The following is a 13,741-nucleotide window of genomic DNA, read 5'->3' as shown; positions in this document are numbered from 1 at the left end:
GGACCCTAGGAAGTCCACCGCCTCGAAGGTGAGGACCTCCGAGCAGAAGTTGGCTCGGTTGCCAAACGTGACAGGCAGGTCGTTTTGCCCGAGCGGATATGTCTACGTTCTTAGGATCACACCGTGGAAGGGAGAGCTCACTGGATGGAGCTCCGACTGGGGGATGCGCATGGCATCGAGGGTGTCGACGTAGAGGATATTGAGGCCGTTGCCTCCGTCCATCAGCACCTTGGTGAGGTGCTTCTTGCGGATAGTGGGGTCGACGATGAGCGGGTAGCAACCTGGTCTGGCGACGTGGAAAGGATAGTCCCTCTGATCAAAAGTGGTCGGAGATTCTGACCAGCTGAGGAAGGAGGGGACGGCTGTTTCGGCGACACATGCCTCCTTGTAGCGTATGTTGTGCTGGCGCTTGGAGTAGACGGCATCGGGTCCCCCAAAGATCATGAGGCATTCCTCAGGGTTAGGGAAACTGTCCCCATCCTTGCCCGTCGTGCCTCCTTTCTTTGGCTGTAGCCTCCTTGCCCTTTCATTCGTTTGGTCTGTCGGCCTATCGCAGAAAGCGCTTGAGGAGTTTGCAGTCTTTATAGAGGTGCTTGATGGGGTAGGCATAGTTGGTGCATGGACTCTCCATGAGCTTGTCAAATTGGCCAAGCTAGCCCTGCTAGGGCTGCTTGCCCACATGATTATTCACGATGACCAAAGCAAAGTTGGCCAGTCGGCGTCGATCCTTCTTGTTCTTTTTGCACCTCTGCGTGGAGAGGCCCTCGTCTTGATCCTCGCGCTTGGCCTTGCCCTTGTCCCAGCCTTTGCTAAAGACCGCTCTGACCACCTCCTCGCCGGAGGTGTGGTTCGTGGCGACATCAAGCAGGTCGGGGGTGGTACGAGGCTTCAGATAGCCTAGCTTGTGGATCAGGGACTCATAGGTCGTCCCAGAGAGGAACGCGCTGATGACGTCCACGTCAACGAGATCAGGAAGGGAGTTGCATCATTTTGAGAACCTACGGATGTAATCCCACAGGGACTCATTGGGCTCCTACTGGCAGCTCTTGAGGTCCCAGGAGTTCCCAAGGCGGACATAAGTCCCCTAGAAATTCCCGATGAAGATCTTCTTGAGGTCCGCCCAGTCATGGATGCTATCAGACGGGAGGAATTTGAGTCATGCTCAAACATGCTCCCCCATGCAGATGGGAGGTATTGAATGATGAAGTGGTCATCATCCACCCCTCTGGCTCGGTAGGCGAGCCAGAAGTCTTTGAGCCATATACCAGGATTTGTTTCCTCAGTGTATTTGGCGATGTTGGAGGGCGGTCGGAAGCGCTGTGGGAACAACATGTTCTAGATGCGATGGCCAAAGGCCCATGGTCCTGGGCCATCCGGGCTAGGACTCCGGTCGTTCGGTCGGCGGCCATGCCTGGGGTGCGTTTCCTCGCCCCCCTCGATGGTCCGGCCAGGGCTCGTGCTGCCTGCTCTCACCACCGCTTGGAGGATGTCATCATCATGCTGAACTTGACACCAGTCGCTGATGATGCTATGAGCGTCTCAGTTCAGCCCGAGGCGTTCGCACACAGGTGGCCGGTGTGGAGCGGGCGCCAGGTCAGGCTATGGTGCAGCTACGGCCTCCAGTTCCATGCGCCGGTGACTGTAGTGGTTAGTGAATGGAGCGATTCGACTGGTGTGGCCCTATTCCCCTGGTAGGGAAAGAGGCCGTGAGTCGGTGTCGCGACGTGGATCTCTCCGCCTATTGAACGATGGTGGTTTCTACCAGTGCTCGGAGGTTTTGGTGTACCGCCTGTTCTTGGGGGTCAATAGGTTTGGGAAGGCCACGTAGAAGCATTGCCGCAGCGGCGATGTTCTGGCCGGCCCGAGTGAACTATGGGGGATCATTCCCCCCGTCCATGATGTTGCACTGGACCTAGCGGGTGCGACCCCGGGCGCCGCTTGCCGGGTTGCGCGTGCATGGCGCAGCGTGCTGCGTCGTGTGTGCCGGCGCAGATGGCAGCTGGCTCTGCCATCTTTATCGTAACTCCTCGCCGTGCTCCTACGCACGCACGAGGGCCTCCGCACGAGGGTCCGGAGGGGTGTGAGTCTGTAGAGACTCGGCAACTACTGATGGCTGTCCCGGAGCGTCCTCCATAGCACACTCCTGGGACATAGGGTGGCTAGGTGCCACCACGTCGCCGATGCTGGAGCCGTCGCTCTCAACCTCGTCATCCATGAGGTCATGGAAAGAGGCGGGCGTGTAGCCCGCCATCCCCACAAATTCAGATGTGAGAGGGGGCGGCATCAGCATATTTCAAAGCCCCCGTGCGTACACGTCCGCGGGGGACACGAGGCCATAGGGGAACTGGTCGCATGTCGGTTGTGGTGGGGACGACGGGGTCCCTCCAGAAAATCAGCGGAAGATATAAAATAGCGAGTAAAGAACAATATATACGTTACTCACAGTAGAGTTTGAGCCCAGCGTGGGCTCGGAGCGAAGCACAGGTGCCTCGTCGTTGAAGTCATTGGGTGGCCCAGGGCCGACGGGGGCGCCCCTCCTCCGACGGGCGCCGGGATAGGTGCCTCCTCGCGGAGGAGAAGCACGCCGAGCCGGACAGCGACAAAGTCCAGGCTTTCGAAGAGGAAGGTCCAGGACGGCTCAAAGACGGGAAGAACCCACATCCCAAAAGGTGGGAGTGTGGGAAACTCCAGTGAGCCAAAGCGAATCGTATCGCTTGAGCCCGTCATGACGAAGATGGCGGAAAGGTGGGCCATCCGATGACCAAAAGCGTGAACATACGGCGTCCTCCCCACGGACAACGCCAACTGTCGGTGCGAAAAGTGACCAACAAGTAAATATTTATAGTTTTATCGTACGTTATGATCAGATGTGGCCTAACACTCAATGACACAGGGTTTATACTGATTCAGGCAACGTGCCCTACGTCCAGTTTGAGTCGGTCGGAGACTTTATTCCTGAGCCCAGGTGCTCTAAGTTGTTGTGGGGTTACAAACGCGTGGGAATAAGATGGGGGTGCAAGAGGTCCGGTCGGACTCTGAACTAAAGGGCTAAGAACGACGGGAGCTCCTACGTGCGCTAAGTATTAGAACGTGTGCTCTACGTAGCTTTAGAGTTCTAAAGCCGTAGAGCCGTTCGAGTGCTCTAAATATCTAAAGCTAGCAGAGAGAGCGTCAGAATGAACCTCCGTGAAAAACGGGTTCTAGCTAACGGGTTAAGAGTGGGGTGCATGTCCGTGAAAAACGGATCAGAACTACTACCTGTAGCTGGCTACAAAATAACTTATTTTATAGCCACTTTGAGTTACAACAATTACTATATTAATTTATGAGATTATAGTAACTCCTTACTAAGTGGTTTACTATAACGTTATGGTAAATATCCTCATGTGTTATAGTAACCCAACTATCGTAAATATGTATTGACATTATCGTAAATTAGTATATAAAATTATAGTAAATAGAGGTGGCTACAAAATAACTTATTTTATAGCTAGCCACTGAATATACTCTCCATACATACATACATACATACATACATACATACATATATATATATATATATATATATATATATATATAGACACACACGCATTGTATTTGTATTGTACTCCCTCCATCCTGTAACATATAGTATTATAACATTAAAAAATTGTTCTAAAACATAATGCATTCTAAGGACAAAAACCAGTTTTACATTAAATACTTTCTATTTATCAACCAATTATCATTAATCATGTTGATGATAGCGTCTGATTAGAAAATAAAACAAAGGTACATGTGCATTTTATGTTCTTTTTTAATTTATCTTAAATTTTTTAAAATACACTGTATTACGTGACGGAGCGAACATGGATGAGAGAGAGAGCGCGCGCGCACAGGCTGGGCCAGCAACGCAACAAAAGTAGGCAAGGGCGGCGCTGGATCGTCGCTCATACTACGTATATCAGTCATCATCGTAATTAACAGCAGGCACGCAAAAGCCGGGCTAACTTGCCACATCACCATCACATGCAGATCGACGGCGCATGCATGCATCCGGCATTCCGGCAAGGGGGCCATCGGCCATCTATCAGTCATCACACACGCCACACCCGATGCGATCGATGGAGCGGATCGGAGCCGGCGCCGCATGTAACCAGCCACACGATCAACTCGGGTTAGTTGGGCGTCTCATTTTCTCTTCAGTATATCCTTTTTGCTTAGAAAAACACGTACAGTACACTCGCCAATCACGAGGTTTATATTTTATTTATTTTGATATAGAAAAAACACGCTCGCTATCACTGGATTACATATATGCATGGGAGGACAAGATCTGTTCCACCAACCAAAAAAAAAAACATGTACACCTACCTCCGCTGTCCATCTATTCCATTTTCCGGTAGAATGCTAGGGACCTTGTGCTATTTACTGTGCCCTGCGAGGCAGGATTGTAGTCATCGTCCTGTTCGTTTGGGCTTATTTGGCTGATAAACCATAATTGAAAGTACTGTTGACTGATTTGACGGCTTATAAGCCAAATAAGCCCAAACGAACAGGGCGCATATCTCTCTTGCCCATCCAATCCATTCTAGCTAGCGCGAGACTGCACAACTCCAAAGTAGTTGAGCTATATGTCACAAGTCGAGGATGAAAGTGCCACAAAAGGCTCCTCTGAAGCCATTTCGTTTGAAAACTGTGCTGCTGACCTTATATCCAAACTTCCATCAGGAGAGGGGTGGTTACAGCCCATGATACTCTACAAGAACTACTGGTTCCGTCCGAGCATCATTGAGAGCATACGTACTGCGCCATCTCATCGCCATGTGAACACCCTCCAGGCATGCTACAGCTTCATCCTCCTCTGCATCCCTGCAGTAAGATAAAATGCGCCAGGCAGTTAGTTTCAAAGAGCCCTTCCAATCTCGGATCACGACTCCCACTGCAGCATCTCCATCTAACTGATTAAAAGCAGCATCAGCATTAATCTTGAAGGTACCCTGCGGTGGTGGCACCCAATACTTCGTCCTCTGAACTGCTGGTTGTCTCTGAAAATTACCGGCTGCAAACTCCGCACAACGCTTCCCTTTTGAATCCATGCATTCACCCTGCTGTCGGATATTAGTCAGGGAAGTCATATACCTGGTTAGGAAGGTGACCGAGCTGGCTATAAAAGGACAGATATCCTCGTGGATCACCTTATTTCGTATACTCCAAGTATGCCAAAAGAGCATGAAGACATTTGTCAATACCTCCAAAGAATTATTGCGTAGCAGCATCATCCACTACTTAAAAAAACGATTTTAGCAACGGTTTGGTTTTTTTTTAGGGGCGGCTGGTGATGGAGCCGCCCCAACAGTGACGTGCTCGGGTGCCCAGACACCAGCCACCCCTACAAATGGAACAGCAGGGGCGGCTGGTAATACGAGCCGCCCCTACAAATGAGGTCTGATTTGTAGGGGCGGCTCAATCACCAGCCGCCCCTGGAGTTGCTATTTGTAGGGGCGGCTGGTGATGCCCCCATATACATAGCTTCGATTTGTAGGGGTGGCTCAATCAACAGCCGCCCCTACAAATGACCCACATATAAAACAGCTGCAGCACCTTCTTCCTCCTCGGGTCACTTACTCCAACCCGTGAAAGAAAGGTGGGGAGACCTTAGGCACCTCCCAAAAATTGCTCTACTAAGGAGAGAAGGTTTTGATCTCAAATTCTTTGGTGGAGAGATTCTAGAAGATAAGAAAATGCTATTTCACACTTTTTTTGAAGTTTTAATGGTTGGTTAGTGAGTAATTAGAGTTTTGTTTTTCTCTCTCTTCTATGGTGCCTGAGCTACTTATGAAGCAAATTAGACCTAAGTTTTAAATGTACTAAGGTAAATTAGAGAGGGGAACAAGATCATACCCTTATTTGGTCCATGTTTCTTGATTTTAGTGAACAATTAGTTAGTTTTATGGATGTTTCATATGCATGTGGATCTAGATTTTGAATTGTAAATTTGATTTTTTTTTGCGGAAAAACGTACTGTAGGGGTGGTTCTAGATTGAACCGCCCCTACAAATACCTGTTTGTAGGGGCGGCTGGTACTACAGCCGCCCCTACAAATCGATTTATAGGGGCGGCTAGTAATACGAGCTGCCCCTATAAATCATTTTGTAGGGGCGGCTGGTAATACGAGCCGCCCCTACAAATCGATTTGTAGGGGCGGCCTGGGAACCGCCCCTACAAATGCATGATTTGTAGAGACGGTTCGGTAGGGGCGGCTGACCAAACCGCCCCTACAAATGGTTACGAGCCGCCCCTAAAAATCGATTCTGTAGTAGTGATCAACCAGTCTGGATCAGCCTTGGCTAAATCCTGCTCTGATGGCAACACCCAGTGCTCCCTCATAGCCTGTCGCGGAGCCAAAGCATGCGGACAAGCCACCAAAGCATGGTAAACATCTTCCGCCTCTTGGTGTGGAGCTGACTTATGTGGATACACTCTCTTCCCCAAGAGTTCTAGCCACCCATATGCCCTTTTCATTGCTCCCAGACTCCATAACAACTTGTGGTTGTCGGATTGTGTACATTTGCCGAGGGCCAAAGGACACGTTTGTGTCTCGACGGCATTTTGAGAACAAGATTAGTAGAGAATATAGCATTAATGTGGAAGATGCTCTTGACATGTTCTTTGAAGGTTTCTCACCCTATGGTCCTTTTTAGGAGCACTGCCTCGAGTAATGGAGGGAGAGGATCGCAAATCCTGACAAAGTTCTTTTTTATCAAGTATGAGGATATGAAACCAAAACCAGTGAAGTGTGTCAAAAGGATCGCAACGTTCCTTGGCATCCCATTCAGTATCAAGAAAGAAGAAGATGGGGTCCCTTAGAAGGTTGTGAGGTTATGCAGCTTTGAGAAGCTTAGCGGCTTGCATGCCAATCAGGCGGGAGACATCGTTCGACAGATTGGGTGAATCACATTAGCGAAGAGATGGGGAGAAAGATAGATTTCATTATGGAAGAGAAACTCAATGGATCTGGCCTTGTGTTTTAACATGTATCTCATTTTGTCTTGTGTGATTTGACACAATTTTTTTTCCATGTTTGCAATAAACAAGTCCATTTCATTTTGGAAATATAATTTGTATATGCGCTTTATCACTCTATCAGGTTTCAAATGAGATATGGAAGTGGCAAAGTGTCTACTGGTTATATTTGGGCCTTGTTTAGTTGGCGATTTTTTTTGGGAAATGGTACTGTAGCACTTTCGTTGTTATTTGGCAATTAGTGTCCAATCATAGTCTAATTAGGCTTAAAAGATTCATCTCGTGAATTTCGTCTAAACTGTGTAATTAGTTTTATTTTTTATTTATATTTAATGCTTCATGCATGCGTCCAAAGATTCGATGTGACGGGAAATCTTGAAAAATTTTGCAAAATTTTGGGAACTAAATAGGCACTTGGTAAAAATTAAATTTGGCAGGTGTGAAGCTTGTCCTCAAATTATACTTGGTAGGTGTGAAGCTTGTCCTCAAATTAAATTTGGTAGGCGTGAAGCCTATCCTCATATTAAACTTGGTATAGGTGTGAAGCCATTATCTTCAGCTCAAATTATTATTTTTTCAATGAGGCTCGTGCTAACTCCATGACTCAGCATCTCAAATTCTAAAGAGTAAATTGCTCCCATCATGCAATAACTTGATAGGTAGGTACAAATTGGTCCAACAATTTGTAATCTAATAAAATAAATATAACAACTTAACAAATTTGTACATATAATAAGGTCTAAACATTGCTAACATGGAAAAGTACGTACTCACCGTTTGGGTGCTAGAATTAATGAACAATCCAACCAGTATAAATATAGTAAAATACGTACTCTCCAGTTAAACGTTTGAATTAATAGATAATCCAACGGTAAATGCTCAGGTGGGCTCTAGAAAAATGCTCGACTCCAGAAAATCATTTACAAATGCGGGCGTCGGCGATAGCCTCCAAAATCATTGATTAATGGATGCAGTCGTCTTAGGATATCCGCCTCCTCCGTAAATCGATTTTCGGAGGTGAGCATTTTAAGACGACGGTCTATGTTAATCGATGATTTTCAGAGGCGCTCATTCTGAGCGTTGGTCTCCTAAAATCGATTTACGGAGGCGGACGTCCTTAAATACACGATTGCAACTATGGATCACTTGTGGAGAATTTTAGGTACACACAAGACGTTGCTGCGAGGAATGAATGGTGTAACTGTGGATCACTTATGGAGACATTGTTTCGGCAACGACTCCTTTGATGAGTCTTTAACAGACGTAGTGACAAAACCAGCACATCCACACCGCATCGTGCCATGTCAAACATGTGCACACCATGTCACGGCTCATCTCAGCAGGCGTGCACGTGGCATGCTCTTCGGCTCTCTCAACTTCACGATAGGTGCATATACTAGCCACCTATTTATTGGCTCAATCTTTTATGAAAATCTTAATATGAGCCTTAGATTTATTTTGGTTGGATGATGTCTTCGCCGCAAGTGCTAAAAAGCGTGGGATGTTATCGTTACCCTAATATTTCTTCACTTGCGCCACGCTTTTTAGTAGAGATTATCCTAGCCCCTTTCACTCCCCTTCTGCATCCTCCTCCGATCCCAACCCCCAACCACACCCCTGACCCCCCCAACCCCCCCCCCCCCCCCCACCCCCCCCCCCCCCCCCCCCCCCCCCCCCCCACCCACACACACACACACACGCGCGCTCATCCACCAGCTAATCCCCATCGATCTATATATATAATAGCATGAGTGAAGACCCCAAAATTTCATTGGCAAAAGAAGAAGCGAGTACCGTTACCGAGACACTCTAGATCCTATCCGCATGGCGCAGGTTCACTCTGAGATCAAGGAGAGCTTCACTAATTACCCGAGTGAAAGTAGCAACAGTGAAGAAGCTGATCTTGTAGCTAGACTTCCCACAAGGGAAGGATGGACGACGCCTCTCACCCTCTACAACCAGTGCTGGCTCAGATCACACACGCTAGGAAAATTCATGGCCGTGAGAGACAATTTCAAGCCCCGCGGCGACGACATCATCCTGGCGACGCACCCGAAGAGCGGAACCAACTGGCTCAAGGCCCTCGCCTTCACCATCTTCAACCGCTCCCGCTGCAGCCTCAGCGCCCACCCTCTGCTCACAACCCACCCACAGATGGCCGTGCCCTTCATTGGCTTCAGCTCCACGGGTGGTGGAGACCTCGACCATCTGGAGACGCTGCCGTCGCCGAGGCTGCTCTCGACCCACCTGCCTCTCTCGCTGCTCCCGCCCGCCGTCTCCACCCTCGGCTGCAGGGTGGTGTACCTCTGCCGGGAGCCCAAGGATGCTTTCGTCTCGAGGTGGCACTTTGAGAACATGATCGGCACAGGGGCCCCGGTCGGCCTCGACGCTGCCTTCGCCATGTTCTGCGAGGGCTGCTCTCCTTTCGGCCCTTTCTGGGAGCACTACCTTCAGTACTGGAAAGAGAGCTCGGCGAGGCCACGAGAGGTGATGTTTCTCAGGTACGAACAGATGGCGTCTGACACGCTCGAGGTTGCCAGGAAGCTTGCGAGCTTCCTCGGTGTCCCCTTCACTCAGGAGGAGGACGACCGTGGAGTTGCCCAGCAGGTTGTCAGCTTCTGCAGCTTCGACTCACTTCGCAACTTTCAAGCTAATAAAGCAGTCAGATTCAGATGGTGTTGAGGCGGCAGGGGGCAAGCTTTTCTTCCAGCGCTCTTCCGTGTTTAGGAAAGGGAAGGTCGGGGACTGGGCCAATCACATGAGCAAGGAGATGGCAGAAAAAATGGATCGCCTCGTGGAGGACAAGTTCAAAGGATCCGGTCTAGTGTTCTGATTTCGCGCACAACACACAGAGAGGGGAGAGAGTCCTTATATTAATGTATGTATGCATGTAGTGTCAAATCTTCTGGCAGCCTAAAATATTAAATAATACACACTACAGATTTTACTTTCACTGCTGCTGCCGGTTCGTAACAAACCGGCGATAACAGTGCCTGCCGGCCTATCGCTACGGTTTTGCAGCTAAAATCAACGTTGATAGAACCAACCGGTAGCGATATAACACAACCGGTTCATATCACTGTTAGTTTTAGTCATGAACTGGCAGTGATATTAGGTCATCATTGTGGGTTCATAACTTGAACCGGCAATAATATGTTGCACGAAAAACTTCATAACCTTCTCGTACTAATATATTGTCCGTGCTAACGCTACGGTCCATATTAAGTCCAAAGTTTATTGTATCAAATTTGAAGTAACTAGGTAATTATGCCTTGTCTAAGTTGTTTCCATAGTGAATTGTGCATTGTAAAAGCTGTTTCCCCTTCATATTCAATGAGAAATTTTGATATTTAGCCCTCAATTCGCAGCCCTCAACATTTGACATTGAATTCGCAGGCCTTTTGAAATAAAACCCTGGACACGCGAATTATTTTGATATTTATTATTTTCGAGGTTTTCTCTCTTTTAGTAATTCCTAGGCGCCTTTTTTCACTGTTTGGGACACGGGAAAAGACGAAAATACTCATCTCTCATTTGAGAGCTCTTACCTGCAGGAGCCGTGGAGCCGGTGGAGCAACGCCGTCGCGGCCCCTTCACCCGCCAGCCTGTGGAGGGCGAAGGGGGCAACCCGCTGCTGGACGACGCAGGGGCCCCCAACCCTAGCGCCTGCTTGCCGGGTTGGACGGACTGGCCAGGGCAGGACGGGACGGGTCTAAAGGTTAAATATCAAAATTTCTCTGTACTATGTATGGCACTATAACACAAGCATGGTGTAGTACAAACTTTAGAGTTCTTTCCCATTTTAGTAGTCCACAAAAGGAAATCATTTAGTTTGCGGGCCGACCGAATGATATGAAAACTGTGTATGGAAATTAATTAACAGTTAGATTGCCTTTCCAATATGCAAGCGATCGATCTCTCTGCAGGATTCTACTTCTCCTACATATAACTAAAAAGAACAAAGCGTGGACATCTTTTGGTGCGATATTTATTTTGGTTCGTCCGTCTACCCACCCCGTGCGATACCCCGCGCGATAGAAAAAGAAACTACCATCTCTGCGATCCCCGTCTGCTTTAAAGGAAACAAATCGATCACCTGAGGCCACATGCATAGAAGAAAACAATAATCATGCATGGAATGAAACAATCATGCATGGAAGGAAACAATAATCATGCATGGAAGGAAACAATAATCATGCATGGAAGGAAACAATCATGTATGTAAGGAAACAATAATCATTTACTCTTTTTTCAAATAGTGGTCTTCATTTCGGAGCCTTTCATGCAGTTTAATAATGGCTGGGGAGCTAGACTTGCGAAAACTTAATCTTAATTGGGTTGCGGGCTAGGGATGTAGCATTTCAATGGGTGTCTTGGTTGAGTTCTACAATTGCCAAAAATTAATGGTGCTGATAAGATTGACAATCATGTAACTCTGTAGTACCATTCTTTTTTTTCAAAAAAAGAGGGCAAATGCTACTTATGGTCGAATCCATGTTCTTTTTGTTGTTTTGATTTGATGCCCACAACCCACATGTTAACTTTCAGATGTGTTTGTAAAGAATCGAAAGGAGTTGGCCTAATGCCAATCTTTCTTGTCGTCTTTTTCATTCTTTTTATTTATACTAGGTAGCGTATCCGTGCGTTGCTACGGGATAACTAACAATTTATACTAAAAACACACGGATCACACGATAAGATAACAATACTGTAAAAATTAAATACCAACGTTAAAGTGACATTTAATTCAAAAAGCAAAATTTATGAATTTAATACAGCCACGGAATGCGCGGCGTCGCAGGCTCACAAACTCTACTTTATAGACATTTCCGTAATGTGGCTAAAATAATGTTTTATATTGGTAGGAAGAAATCTCTGATATCCATTTTTTTCATTGTAATTCATTTATCTGGACAATGTTTGAGGTGAGGGCATGGTTATAGTTTTTAGTAGCTTTGCGATATTGTCCGAAGCTATGAGATGATTGATATCTTGCAATGATCCTTTCATTAATTTAGTTTTCTATCTATGTTTAATTATTTATTCAGTCTATTTTATAGGCACGCCGGTAGATAATGGATGACAAAATTCAAGCATCCATAATTTATCTCTTTGACTTTGAGCATAAGTTTTGTTTTTATTTTTTAATTAATATATTGTCCTTTTGTTTTTACCGTAGCATTAGCACGGGCATGCATGAAAAACGAAGATGTCTTTACACTACAGAAATCTTTCGAGAAGATCATGCATAGATTATTCTTGTATTGAATATTATATATATACAATCACCTAAATATTCTAATTAAACTATAAAATTTTGAATTAGGATACGAGGTAAGACATGCAAACAGATATTTCAAAACTACCTGTAGAGTCCAAAGTACTTAATAAATAAATCCTTCTGGAGGCAATGCAAATTCTCTCATCTTTCATTTAGTGTAGTTAGTGTTATTATAGTACCCGCATGTATTCATGAGAAATAAATTGTGTACAAAATATGGACACTTTTTGGTGTGACATTCCAACATGGGTCCATCGTCCTGCCAATATCCTTGAGGCAAATCACATAAAGAATTTGAGTCCCTCTATGAGATTGCTCACAAGAGACTCAAACTTATATCTGATCATGGTAATGTTGAATTGCTTTGCATCAAAAGTATCGGTAATGATAAACGGGGACATAGGTTTTAGTATGCATAGTGAAGGAAAACTCAACCTTGGTCTTCTCAGCAGCTTTTCTGAGCCTTTGCAGTGCTAACTTGTCCTTACTCAGATAGTCAAGAGGTGCACCATAAAATTATGTACCACTAAGAAAAGTGTCACCATCGGTTGTCTTGACCTAAAAAATATGTCGAAATTAAGAATTACAACATCTAATTCAATATCTTGGAACATACACTCAAGTGGAATACCTTATTCTACAATATATGTCTGTGTGGAATAGTCCTAAAGCCACATACATTTATACGGTGAGTATAACATACTTTGTTTTAAAATTTTATGAGAGATTTTTTAAGACACGTAGTATTATCCATGCGACAGGCACTAATATTTACATATATACCCTGAACATGTGTGTACATGAATTATATGGAGATGCAGCGGAACTTATTCATGTATGGATTTATTGACGCACTGAAAGAAATGGATATCGGAGAATTCTTTCTGCCGATATAAAATATTATCTTAGCCATATCACGAAAAAGTCTATACAGTAGAGTTTGTGAACCTGCGACACCGCGCTCTCCAGTGACTGTGTTAATTTCACGAACTTTGCTTTTTAACATTCGGTATTTAATTTAACAGTATTGTTATCTTATGTGCGATCCGTGTGTTTTTAGTACAAAAGATTTAGTTGTCCCGTAGCAACGTACAGGACACGCTACCTAGTATTATATAATCATGTACTTGTACAATTACAGTATATATATGTATAGCAGGTCTGGCCTGCATCATTTTTTTTAGAACGGACGGCAAAAGCCTTGCAATGTAAAAACTGTACAAATATTTACGTCACCCGGCGGCTCCTCCCCAACTGGCAACAAAAAAAACAACTTAGACTAAAAATACCCGAAAAAAACTAAAGAAGCACCCAAACAACGCTGGGGGAGAAGGCTTGCTAGCACCGTACCATAACTGGAAGGAAGACTGTCTAAAGAAAAATATCTCACTAATCCGGTTGAGGCGCTTCATTCCTTGGTGCCAAAGCCAACCGACAGAACATCGTCCTTGCACA

The 13,741-nt window shown here is 45.9% G+C and overlaps 2 pseudogenes; both read left to right on the top strand.

Annotated features, from left to right (window-relative positions):
• The first annotated feature begins 4,613 nt into the window (after positions 1-4,613).
• Positions 4,614-7,013, top strand: LOC136461395 (cytosolic sulfotransferase 18-like; annotated as a pseudogene).
• A 1,787-nt stretch (positions 7,014-8,800) lies between these two features.
• LOC136459962 (cytosolic sulfotransferase 15-like) lies at positions 8,801-9,842 on the top strand (annotated as a pseudogene).
• The last annotated feature ends 3,899 nt before the right edge of the window (positions 9,843-13,741 follow it).

This window comes from Miscanthus floridulus, chromosome 6, assembly GCF_019320115.1.
Source record: "Miscanthus floridulus cultivar M001 chromosome 6, ASM1932011v1, whole genome shotgun sequence".
NCBI classification, from domain to species: domain Eukaryota; kingdom Viridiplantae; phylum Streptophyta; class Magnoliopsida; order Poales; family Poaceae; genus Miscanthus; species Miscanthus floridulus.
This window is presented reverse-complemented; position numbering and strand designations above follow the sequence as displayed.